Source organism: Cervus elaphus, chromosome 17 (assembly GCF_910594005.1).
Source record: "Cervus elaphus chromosome 17, mCerEla1.1, whole genome shotgun sequence".
NCBI classification, from domain to species: Eukaryota; Metazoa; Chordata; class Mammalia; order Artiodactyla; family Cervidae; genus Cervus; species Cervus elaphus.
This window is the reverse complement of record NC_057831.1, coordinates 50,508,318-50,519,549: the sequence shown is the minus strand read 5'-3', so window position 1 is coordinate 50,519,549 and position 11,232 is coordinate 50,508,318. Positions and strand designations below refer to the sequence as shown.

Sequence of the window (11,232 nt, the reverse complement as noted above, 5' to 3'; positions counted from 1 at the left end):
TCATGATATCAGTTTTTTTCTTCTCATCCTAAAGGAGGAAAGGAACAGGCTGAGCTGACTCCATCTTGAAAAAGAAGGAAAGTCCATCTTACATTCCCAGTGAACTTTGGCCATGTGCCTGGTAGCCATGGAAATAACATACCTATGGCCGAACAGGCCTCCTGGACTGATAAACACCAGGTTCCATACCAAGATTTCCCATCACCAGAAAGATTGGAATAATCCCTGTGTAGTCAATCACCATTGTAATCTTTATGGTGCCCATTTGTGTAGGCTACAATGTATAACCAGCTGACCCTTCTGATTATGAATCATGGCTGTAACCTGATTGTATCTCCCTTTAACATTTTCCAGGCTAGGTTTAAGGAATTTGGGAATGGGGGCTTGAGCACGTACACTTAAGTTATGTAAGGTTTTCACAAAAGTTGGTCGGGGTCCCTGGCTAAAGAGGAAGCTCTGCCTCGGACCCACCAGTGTAATAAACTGCGCTCCACTATCCACACTGTCCTTCTGAGTGAGTTTGCTTCCCGGAGCGTTTGGCTATAACATTTGGTGCATTGGCAGGGAAAGTCTTCACTTTGAGGGGACAAGTCCTGCTTGGTGCTACTCTGAGGCCTTGCGGCTCAGATCTTCTAGAGCGGGGAAAGCACCTCACCCTTCTGGAAAGGTTCTACTCGTCAATGCCCAGAACTTTCACGTTGGTGGATATTGGATGGAAGCAGGTAGGAGGTTTCCACCAGCAGGGTGGAGGAGGGGCTTGATCAACCCCCTGGAAGGGAATAGGGAGCACTCAGACCAGACTGACACAAAGAAGTCGTATCCACATGGTTCTGGGATAGATTGCTACTGGAAAAATGTGAGAAGGTTTTGGGGACAACAGGGCTATGAATGTCACAGAGGAGGTGGTACCTGCTTTGGCTGGGGGTAAACTATTACTGGGCAATTGCAAAGGGGATTCTAGGGGAAGAAACTTGGTCTTTGTGTGCCTGTAGTTTGCCCTCCCCAAAGAGGTGTCCTATCTGCTGTGAAATTCTTGATCCCCTCAAAACTGCCAGGCTAGAAGGAAGGAGATATATAAATGAGTATGAATTGGCTTTTCCAGAGACAGCATATGATGTGGGATATTTAACCCATCTGTCTTTTCATCCACACATGATCAAGCCCACCAAGGCAGAAAAGACCTTAAAAGTCAAGGGAGAAGCAGTCTTGGATCATGTGGTTTTCTGGTTCAGTCATACTGACCGGCAGATGACGACACACCGATCCCCCTTCTCCCTCTGGGATCTGGCAGGTAAGGCTCTTCTCGCTCCAATTGGGAAGGAGGTGGAATGTCAATTTAAGTGTTTCATTGAGTGGAAATATTAGAAGTACATAGGGTTCCCAGAACTTCATAGACAGAATGAAAAGGAAAGAAAGAAGGTCCAAGAAGGTAAGCAAAATGGGGAGAAGTGTATCTAAGGCAACTGTACTGGAGTGCATGATTAAAAATTTTAAGAAGGGATTTGGAGGAGACTATAGAGTGAAGATGATGCCTAACCACCTCCACATACTCTGTGAGGTCGAATGGCCCTCTGTGGGAGTAGGATGGGCACCAGAAAGCATCATGAGCTTAAAAATAATGGGAGCAATCTATACAGTAGTCATAGGAGAGCTGGGACATCCAGATCAATTTCTGTATATTGACTCATGGCTAGGGTTAGCTTAAGACCCCCTTCCTTGGGTGAGATTCTATATCAAGAAAGGGAAAGGAACAATATTAAGGGCACAAATGTTAACTAATGATAAAAAAATAAATTCTGCAGGGTTTGGATGGGGAAGACCTGTTCCCTCCCCCATACTGGATGATGATGCCGCTGTGCCCCACCAGGACTGGAGGTTGTCTTAGTGCTGGATCCAGGGTCGGGTGAAGTTCCTGCAGCAGCCACTGCTCCTCCACTGACTCTGCCAGAGATCCTAGAACCCCATTTCAGCAGGCTATGGTCCTGGAGATGGAGACCTCTGGTCAGCGCTCCCAGGATTCAGTCATAGCTAGACCTCCCAGGCTGTACCCACCCCCCCTGGTGAGTACAGATGAAAAGGGGGAAGGAAACAGAGGAATTAGACAGAGGCTGCGTCCTACTAAGGAACAGGAGGATAAAACCCCACTGCAGAGGCCCCTCGGAGAGGCACAACAGCCCCCGGTTCAGGGCACAGATGGACACTACCACCAGCCTCCTGTAGCTTATTATTACCAGTCTTTTTCCTCTACAGATATATTAAACTGGCAGAGACACACTCCACCGTACTTAGGGAGTGACAAGCCATGATTAGGCTTTTGAACCCACTGCCCTACATGGGATAACATAATCCAACTGCTAGTCTTTCTTTCTAGCACTGAGGAAAGATTCAGGATCCTAACTGAGGCCAGAAAAATGGTTCAGAGAAATGGAACCTGAGGGCACGGCAAACCTGCAGCGGTGGGCAGAACAAGCTACCCCCAATGAGAGCCCCAGTTGGGACTATTTCACAGAGGAAGGGAGGAACCACCTGAAGAGATATCAGGCAGCTATTTTACAAGGCCTCAACAGGGGGGCCCTAAAACCTATGAATATGACAAAACCCTCTGAAGTGATTCAAAGGGAGACCGAATCACCCTCTGAGTTCCACGAAAGACTGTGCAAGGCCTATAGACTTTATACACCAATAGATTCAGAGACTGCTGGATCTCAGATGGTGATAAATGCAGATTTTGTGTCTCAAGCCTACCCCGATATCAGACGCAAGCTTCGAAAGGTGGACAGGGTAATGTCCATGACCAGCTCACAAATAATTGAGATTGCTGATAAGGTATTCAGGAATAGCGACATGGAGACAAAAAGGGAAGTCTAGAAAAGGCAGAGAGAAGATAATAAGAGGGCGACCAGAGGGTCACAGTACTGGCCACAGCCCTGGGAAGGTTCCTCTCTAGACCTCCCCAGCCCCTCTGAACCAGAGCCAGCCTCACGGCAGGCCTTTTCCAAGAAGGGCCAGGGCTGCCTTACAACCATTCAATGTGCCCAATGCCAGGGCTTCCACCACTGGAAAAATTAATGCCCCCAAAATAGCAGGGGAAAGGATTTAACATCGGTTGTTATAGGGTTGGCCCAACTAGAGACTGAATAGGGGTGACAGGGCTCAAAGACACAAGGTCCCCAAGAGCCCATGGTAAAAGTAAAAGTGAGGGATGAGATTATTGACTTTATGGTGGACGCTGGAGCGGAAATGTCAGTGGCGACTGAACCGGTGGCACCCATCTCAAAAAAGACCACTGCTATAGCAGGAGAAACTGGGGAGGAGCTGATTAGGCCACTCTGCCTACCCCAAAAATGTCAGATGGGGGGACACCAAGTGACTCATGAATTTCTATACATCTCTGAATGCCCAATACGTTTGTTGGGAAGAGACTTGCTAAACTGGGGGCACAAGTGACCTTTTCCCCCCACGAAAGACCCACTCTTCAAGTGGGCTCAACCACCTATTTATACTCCTTCTCAGTAACACCTCAAAATGAATAGAGGTTGCAGAATCTCCCCGAAGGGAAGCGGGACGATTCTCTGAGGTTTAGTGGAAGAAAACTGCCCAACTCCCCCATCCCTCCCCCCAACCCCGACTTGCAAAACATCAAGGCCCAGTGGTAATAGAACTTAAACCCGGTGCCACCCCAGTCAGAAAGCGTCAGTACCCACTGCCACTAGAGGCTTGAGTTGGCACTTTGCCACCCATAAACAGACTGAAACAGGCGGGCATCGTGATTGATTTCCAGTCGGCTTAGAACACACCAATCCTATCAGTCAAGAAAGAAGGGGGACAGGACTACAGACCTGTACAGGACCTCAGACCGGTCAACCAGGCGACCGTGACTCTACATCCCTCATTCCTAACCCCTATACTTAACTTGGTCTCTTTCCACCAAAGGCTAAGATCTATACTTGTTTAGATCTCAAGGATGCCTTTTTTTTTTTTTTTTTTTTTTTACAATTTTATAGGTTTTTATTTTTTTATTTTTTTAATTGTTTTATTTTTTATTTATTTTTTACATTGTTGTCTCATTCCCCTCCCCCCATTTATTTTTATTAGTTGGAGGCTAATTTCTTTACAATATTGTGGTGGTTTTTGCCATATGTTGACATGAATCAGCCATGGATTTACATGTGTTCCCCTTCTCGATCCCCTGTCCCACCTCCCTCTCCATCCCATCCCTCTGGGTCTTCCCAGTGCACCAGCCCTGAGCACTTGTCTCATGCATCCAGCCTGGGCTGGTGATCTGTTTCACCCTTGATAGTATACTTGTTTCAATGCTATTCTCTCAGAACATCCCACCCTCGCCTTCTCCCACAGAGTCCAAAAGTCTGTTCTGTACATCTGTGTCTCTTTTTCTGTTTTGCATATAGGGTTATCGCTACCATCTTTCTAAATTCCATATATATGCATTAGTATACTGTATTGGTCTTTATCTTTCTGGCTTACTTCACTCTGTACAATGGGCTCCAGTTTCACCCATCTCATTAGGACTGGTTCAAATGAATTCTTTTTAATGGCTGAGTAATATTCCATAGTGTATATGTACCACAGCTTCCTTATCCATTTGTCTGCTGATGGGCATCTAGGTTGCTTCCATGTCCTGGCTATTATAAACAGTGCTGCGATGAACATTGGGGTGCACGTGTCTCTTTCAGATCTGGTTTCCTTGGTGTGTATGCCCAGGAGTGGGATTGCTGGGTCATATGGCAGTTCTATTTCCAGATTTTTAAGGAATCTCCACAGTGTTCTCCATAGTGGCTGTACTAGTTTGCATTCCGACCAACAGTGTAAGAGGGTTCCCTTTTCTCCACACCCTCTCCAGCATTTATTACTTGTAGACTTTTGGATAGCAGCCATTCTGACTGGCGTGTAATGGTACCTCATTGAGGTTTTGATTTGTATTTCTCTGATAATGAGTGATTTGAGCATCTTTTCATGTGTTTGTTAGCCATCTGTATGTCTTCTTTGGAGAAATGTCTGTTTAGATCTTTGGCCCATTTTTTGATTGGGTCATTTATTTTTCTGGAATTGAGCTTCAAGAGTTGCTTGTATATTTTTGAGATTAATTCTTTGTTTATTCATTTGCCATTATTTTCACCCATTCTGCAGGCTTTCTTTTCACCTTGCTTATAGTTTCCTTTGTTGTGCAAAAGCTTTTAAGTTTAATTAGGTCCCATTTGTTTATTTTTGCTTTTATTTCCAATATTCTGGGAGGTGGGTCATAGAGGATCTTGCTGTGATTTATGTCGGAGAGTGTTTTGCCTATGTTCTCCTCTAGGAGTTTTATAGTTTCTGGTCTTATGCCTTTTGTAAATGCCTGTCCCCAGTGTCTCAACCCATTTTTGCTTTTGAATGTGAAGACCCAGCAGAGGGCACCAAACAACAGCTCACCTGGACTCGCCTTCCACAAGAATTTAAGAATTCCACAACCATCTTTGGGGAAGCCTTGGCTTCCAACCTGGACTCATTCCAGCCAGAAAAGTTCAGCTGCTGGTTGCTACAATACGTGGACGACTTGCTTTTGGCTGCTGAGAATGGAGAAGACTGCTGGGAAGGGACCAAGGCTTTACTAGAGCTGTTGGTGATGTCCGGCTACTGAGTCTTAAAAAAGAAGGCACAGATCTGCCAAGAGGAGGTAAGATATTTGGGGTTTCTTCTGAGAGTAGGCAAGACGCTATTAGACCAGTCCAGAAAAGAGGTCATTTTGAGAATCCCACAAACCAAGAACCAGACGACAGGTCCAAGAGTTCTTGGATGCCACTGGGTTTTGTAGGATTTGGGTTCTGGGCTATTCCCAGATGTCCCAGCCATTATATGAACTCCTAACTGGACCAGAAGGAGATTCACTAAATTGGACTGAGAGACAGCAACAGGCCTTTGAGGAATGAAAGCTGGCAACTGTGTCAGCACTTGCCTTGGATCTGCCAGACCTGCTAAGCCATTTATTCTTTATGTAACAAAAGGATAAGGTGACTATGGGAGTGTTGACCCAGACTGTGGGGACATGGGACAGACCCGTGGCTTATTTCTTGAAACGGCTGAACAATGCTGCCCCCGGGTGGCCAGGATGCTTATGAGCAGTTTCTGCAGTTCCCTTACCGGTCCAGGAGGCAACCAAGCTGAATGGGCCAAGACTTGATCATAAAAGTCCCTCATAAGGTCAACACTCTCCCACGAAGGGAACCTCATAAATGGCTGTCAACATCCCGGATTACTCAATACCAGGGACTGTAATGTGAGAACCCCTGTGTTACTATCAAACCTTGTCAGGCCCTGAATCCAGTCACTCTCCTTCCTGTGGGAGAAGGTGGTCCCTCCCATGATTGCAAGGACATCCTAGAAGGTTTTGCCAGCGAACCTGGCTTAACAGACCAGTCAATCCCAGACCCAGACTGGGACTGTCAGGATGTGCAGTAGTCATGGAGGCAACCATTGTTAGGGCTAGCTCTCTGCCATCACACTGGTCTACTCAATGGGCAGAACCATATGCTCTAATCCGGGTCCTCCAGCTGTCAAAAGGTAAGAAGACAAACATTTACACAGACTCCAGGTACGCTTTTGATACTTTCATGTACATAGGGCTGTATATAAAGAGAGAGGTCTTCTGACAGCCAACAGAAAGGCCAGTAAAAACAAGGAAGAAATCTTGACTCTATTAGATGCTGTGTGGGAACCTGAAAAGGTGCAGTAATGCATTGTTGGGGTCACCAAAAGGAAGACATCCCACAAGCGTCAGGAAACTGACTAGCAGATAAAGCCACAAAACATGCAGCTGAGAAATTTGGGGCTGGTGGTGGGGGATCTAGCACAACCTTTGTACTCTCAAAAATGCCTGAGTTAACTTTGACTCTCCCACAGTATACCCCAGCCCAAGACTAGCTGTCTAAAGCAGAAAGGCCCACCAAAAATGAAAAAGTTTGGTGGGAACTGCTGGATGGCAAGTTACTGGTACCCAAGGCATTAGCCCCCACTGGTGTCTCAGGCTCACCAGGAAACTCACTTGGGACATGAAAAAATGTAAAAATTAATTTAAAAATATTTCTTAATTCCATTACTTTCTTCTTTATTTAGAATGGAATCCTGGAACTGTTCTGCTTGCTCACAGGTCAATGTTGCCCCTGGACATAAAGAAAAACCTCCAAGAATCCAGTTAAAAGGCACTCTACCCTTTGAACATTTAGAAGTGGACTTTACTAAGATGAAACCCTGCTGATACTATCATTATTTACCGGTCATGGTATGTACCTTCTCAGGATGGTTGGAAGCCTTCCCCACCTGAACGGAAAAAGCAAAGAAACTGGCTCAGTGTCTGCTTTGAGAATTAGTCCCCAGATTCGGGTTCCCAACCAGTACAGGATCAGACAACAGCCATGCATTTGTAGCTGACTTAATTCAACAGGTATGTAAAGGTCTAAAATCAAGTGGAAATTACATAAGGCGTATAGGCCCAAGAGTTCCGGAATGGTGGAAGGAACCAACCAAACTCTTAAAGAGACACTTTCAAAATGGATCATAGAGACTGACTGTTCATGGACAGACTTGCTTTCAGCAGCCTTACTCAGATTAAGGGTAGCCCTGCATTCCCATGGTTATTCTCCTTATGAAATGGTCTATGGGCGACCCCCTCCCATAGCAAGATAGGTGTCAGCAAATATGCCACAGGTAAGGGGGGATGGGATTTCACCACAGATGGAACAACTGGGTAAGATAAATCAAGTAACTAAGTTCGTACAAGAAAGGGTGCCTTTCCCCGTTGGGGAACAGACTCACAAGTTTGTACCCAGGGATCAGGCATGGGTCAGAGATGAAACATGACTCCTTGGCCCCACATTGGAAGGGTCCATATACTGTTGTTCTAACCACACCTACAGCAGTTAAATGTGCAGGTGTCACTCCCCGGATCCACCACACGAGCGTGAAAAGAGCATACCACGCAGACCCAGAGGACGCCGAATGGACTACACAGAAGGACCCCACTGATCCCTGTGAAACCAAGATCATCGTAAAGAAAAAGAAGAGACAAAGCTCTACCATCAACTGCTGCTTCAAGGACTTGCCGGTATTCTCTTGAGACTAGCTATAGTTTCAGCACAAGACAACGTTTTCATTTCATGGGTACATTCTTATGCTGACTTCCATAAAAAAACTAACTGCTAGGTGTGCGGAGCCATGCCCACGTCTGTCATGGGTGGATTCCCGTGTTGGGTATCACCTCTAAGGAGTGGTGATGTGCCTAGTTTATGTGATTTTTTGCATCAGGCAGAACAACAAAAATCGAGTATAGAAACTGTAATCACAGCAGCCATTACCCATTGGTGCGATAAAAAGGCCGACGATCTGACAAATGGCCATAGGATACATTTTAATTATACTCTTAGCTCAGAAAATGCTTATCAATATTATGTGACAGCCGATAAGTCCAAACAATCAGAAATTAACTGATATTTTGACCAATTTTACCAGATGTGGGATGAATACATGTGGATTACTCCAGAAAAGGGACAAGTTGTTAGGATAGCTGTAATTTGCTGGGAACAAAATGTAAACAGTTTTGGATATAATAACTGAATGATAGATAAAAAGAATTTAAAACCAATGGGCTTTCTTCTGACAGAAGAGCACTGTAAGACCTATAAAGTTACTTAAGATCCCAGTCAATCCTCCGGTGGCCAGGGACAGACTGGGGATTCAATCCCAGAATCAGGTGGATTGCTCCTAATGGCACCCATTGGTTATGTGGGACTAACTTACAGCCTTGGCTGCCCCCAGGATGGATAGGGAGGTGTACTTCAGGTCTGGTCTTTGCCCATGGAAACATCAGGTCAACAATACAAGAGTATTTAAACTTACCCTCCCTATGAGCCAGATGATCACAATCAGTTTTCCATTGGTATGATTATTTGGCTGCTATATTTGTTCCCTCATTGGGCACTATGGACATAATGATTAGAGTTGAAACTCTAACTGATTTCACCCAAAGAACCTAAATGACAGCCTAAGAGCTATTCAAGCACTAAATACTGAACAAATACAAATAAGAAAAGCGGTAATTCAAAATAGAATGGCTTTAGACATACTTAGAGCCGCTCAAGGAGTGACCTGTGCTATAATCAAAGCTGAATGTTGTGTATATATTTCTGATTATTCTGGCAGTATATCAGCCACTCTAGATGGCATGAAAGATCAAGTAAAATCTATGTATGATGACAATCTTCCTTTTTGGACTTCTGTTCTATCATGCGTAAAGTGTGATTGGTGGAAAACTATATTAAACATTGTTATAGTTGTTCTGTTGTTTCTGTTATGTGGACCTTGTATTCTCAATGTGTTGTTAATTTTGTATCACAGAGGCTGACTTCATTTACCCAAATATATACCAGGAAACCTAAAATGCAGTACATCCCAATGAGTGATGTTCAGACTGGAAGTTGAGAGCATCAAGAGGGGGGAATGAAGGAGGAAATGAACAGGCCAAGCTGACTCCATTTTGCAAAAGAAGGAAACTCCATCTTACATTCCCAGTGAACTTTGGACTATACGCCTGCTCGCATTTTCAGTGAACTTTGGACTATGCGCCTAGTAGCCATGGAAATAACATACCTATGGCCAAACAGGCCTCTTGAACTGACAAGCACCAGATTCCATGCCAAGATTTCTCATCGCCAGAAAGAATGGAATAATCCCTGTGTAGTAAATCACCTTTGTAATCTTGATGGTGCCCATCGGTGTACGCTACAATGTATAACCAACTGACCCTTCTGATTATGAATCATGGCTGTAACCTGATTGCATCTCCCCTAAACATTTCCCAGGCTAGGTTTAAAGAATTTGGGGATGGGGGCTTGAGCATGTACAGTTAAGGTATATAAAGTTTTCACAAAAGTTGGTTAGAGTCCCTGGCTAAAGAGGAAGCTCTGCCTCGGACCCACGAGTGTAATAAACTGCACTCCACTATCCATGCTGTGCTGAGTGAGTTTGCTTCCTGGAGCGTTTGGCTATAACGATCCCATGTTTTTATTTTTTAATTTTTTAAATTAATTTTTATTATAGTTACTTTACAAAGCTGTGTCAGTTCTTACTGTACAGCAAAGAGAATCAGCTGTATGTATACATACATGCGCTCCTGCTTTTGGATTTCCTTCCCATTTAATGTCACTACAGAGCCCTGAGCAGAGTTCCCTGAGCTCTGCAGTAGGTTCTTATTAGTTATCTGTTTTACACATAGTATCAATAATGTATATTTGTCAATCCCAATCTCCCAATGCGTCCCATCATCCCCTCATTTCAGTTATTTTTGCCTTCCCCTGGTAGAGTACTGGAAGGTATCTTTTTTCTGTTTTATTTACTAATGTCTGCCAAATGCCTAGAACAATGCCTAGATATGCAAGAACTCAGTGGAAAAAAACAAAAACAGAAACAAAATGCATTGTTGAATAAATTAATTCATTAAGGGTAGAACCATGGCAAACATTAGAGATGCACTCGTGTGTATATGTGCACATGTCACACACACACACACACGTGCATGCACACACACACACAGACACACCCCTAACCAAGGGGAAGTTATGGTGGTTTTACATTTTTCAGATGAAAAGTGTGAAAGAAAAATGTTGCTTGCCATATCAGTAAGCGAAGGGTGTTGCAAGTATCAGGCCATGGCAGCCATCTCCACTGAGGCACATTTAGGGGACTCAGGATAGGAAAGAACATGTGACTAGCCCTAGACAGCTGGGTGCATATCAAAGGAATGATTTCAATGAGCCCAGACTCTTGCATCTTCCCATAGGAAGAAAAACACTAAATTCATTAACTTTAGATGTCTGATTTTCTTTAATAGTAATCTTTTGAATTTCAAAATACCTGATATTTGTTGCAAAAGATTTCTGTATATCCTGGCTTCTTCTTTACCTCATGGAAGCAGTCCCCCCAGAGCTGTCTGAGAGGATGCATCCTAGGTTAAAGCCTTAGTTTGTCCACCAAATCAAACACAGTTATCAACTTTTAGGTTGCACTTTTTTTTTTTTTTTCTCATTTAGCAGAAGTAAAGTTGGTTGACAGTTTTGAAGAATAAAGAAAAATGTAAACTTTTTCTTCATATTACTTAAGACAATGTAATTAAATTGTCTTTGGAATGCCTGTTAAATTTTAATGAGTACTTTCATGTGGGAGTACAATTGCATTTATTTTTAA

General features: G+C 44.0%; 1 long non-coding RNA gene across 1 annotated transcript; it reads left to right on the top strand.

The window, feature by feature from the left end:
• The first annotated feature begins 5,558 nt into the window (after window positions 1–5,558).
• On the top strand, window positions 5,559–10,064 carry LOC122673483. Its single transcript, XR_006334693.1, has 3 exons — window positions 5,559–5,674; window positions 7,145–7,438; window positions 7,911–10,064. It is a non-coding gene; the product is annotated as an uncharacterized LOC122673483 (long non-coding RNA).
• The last annotated feature ends 1,168 nt before the right edge of the window (window positions 10,065–11,232 follow it).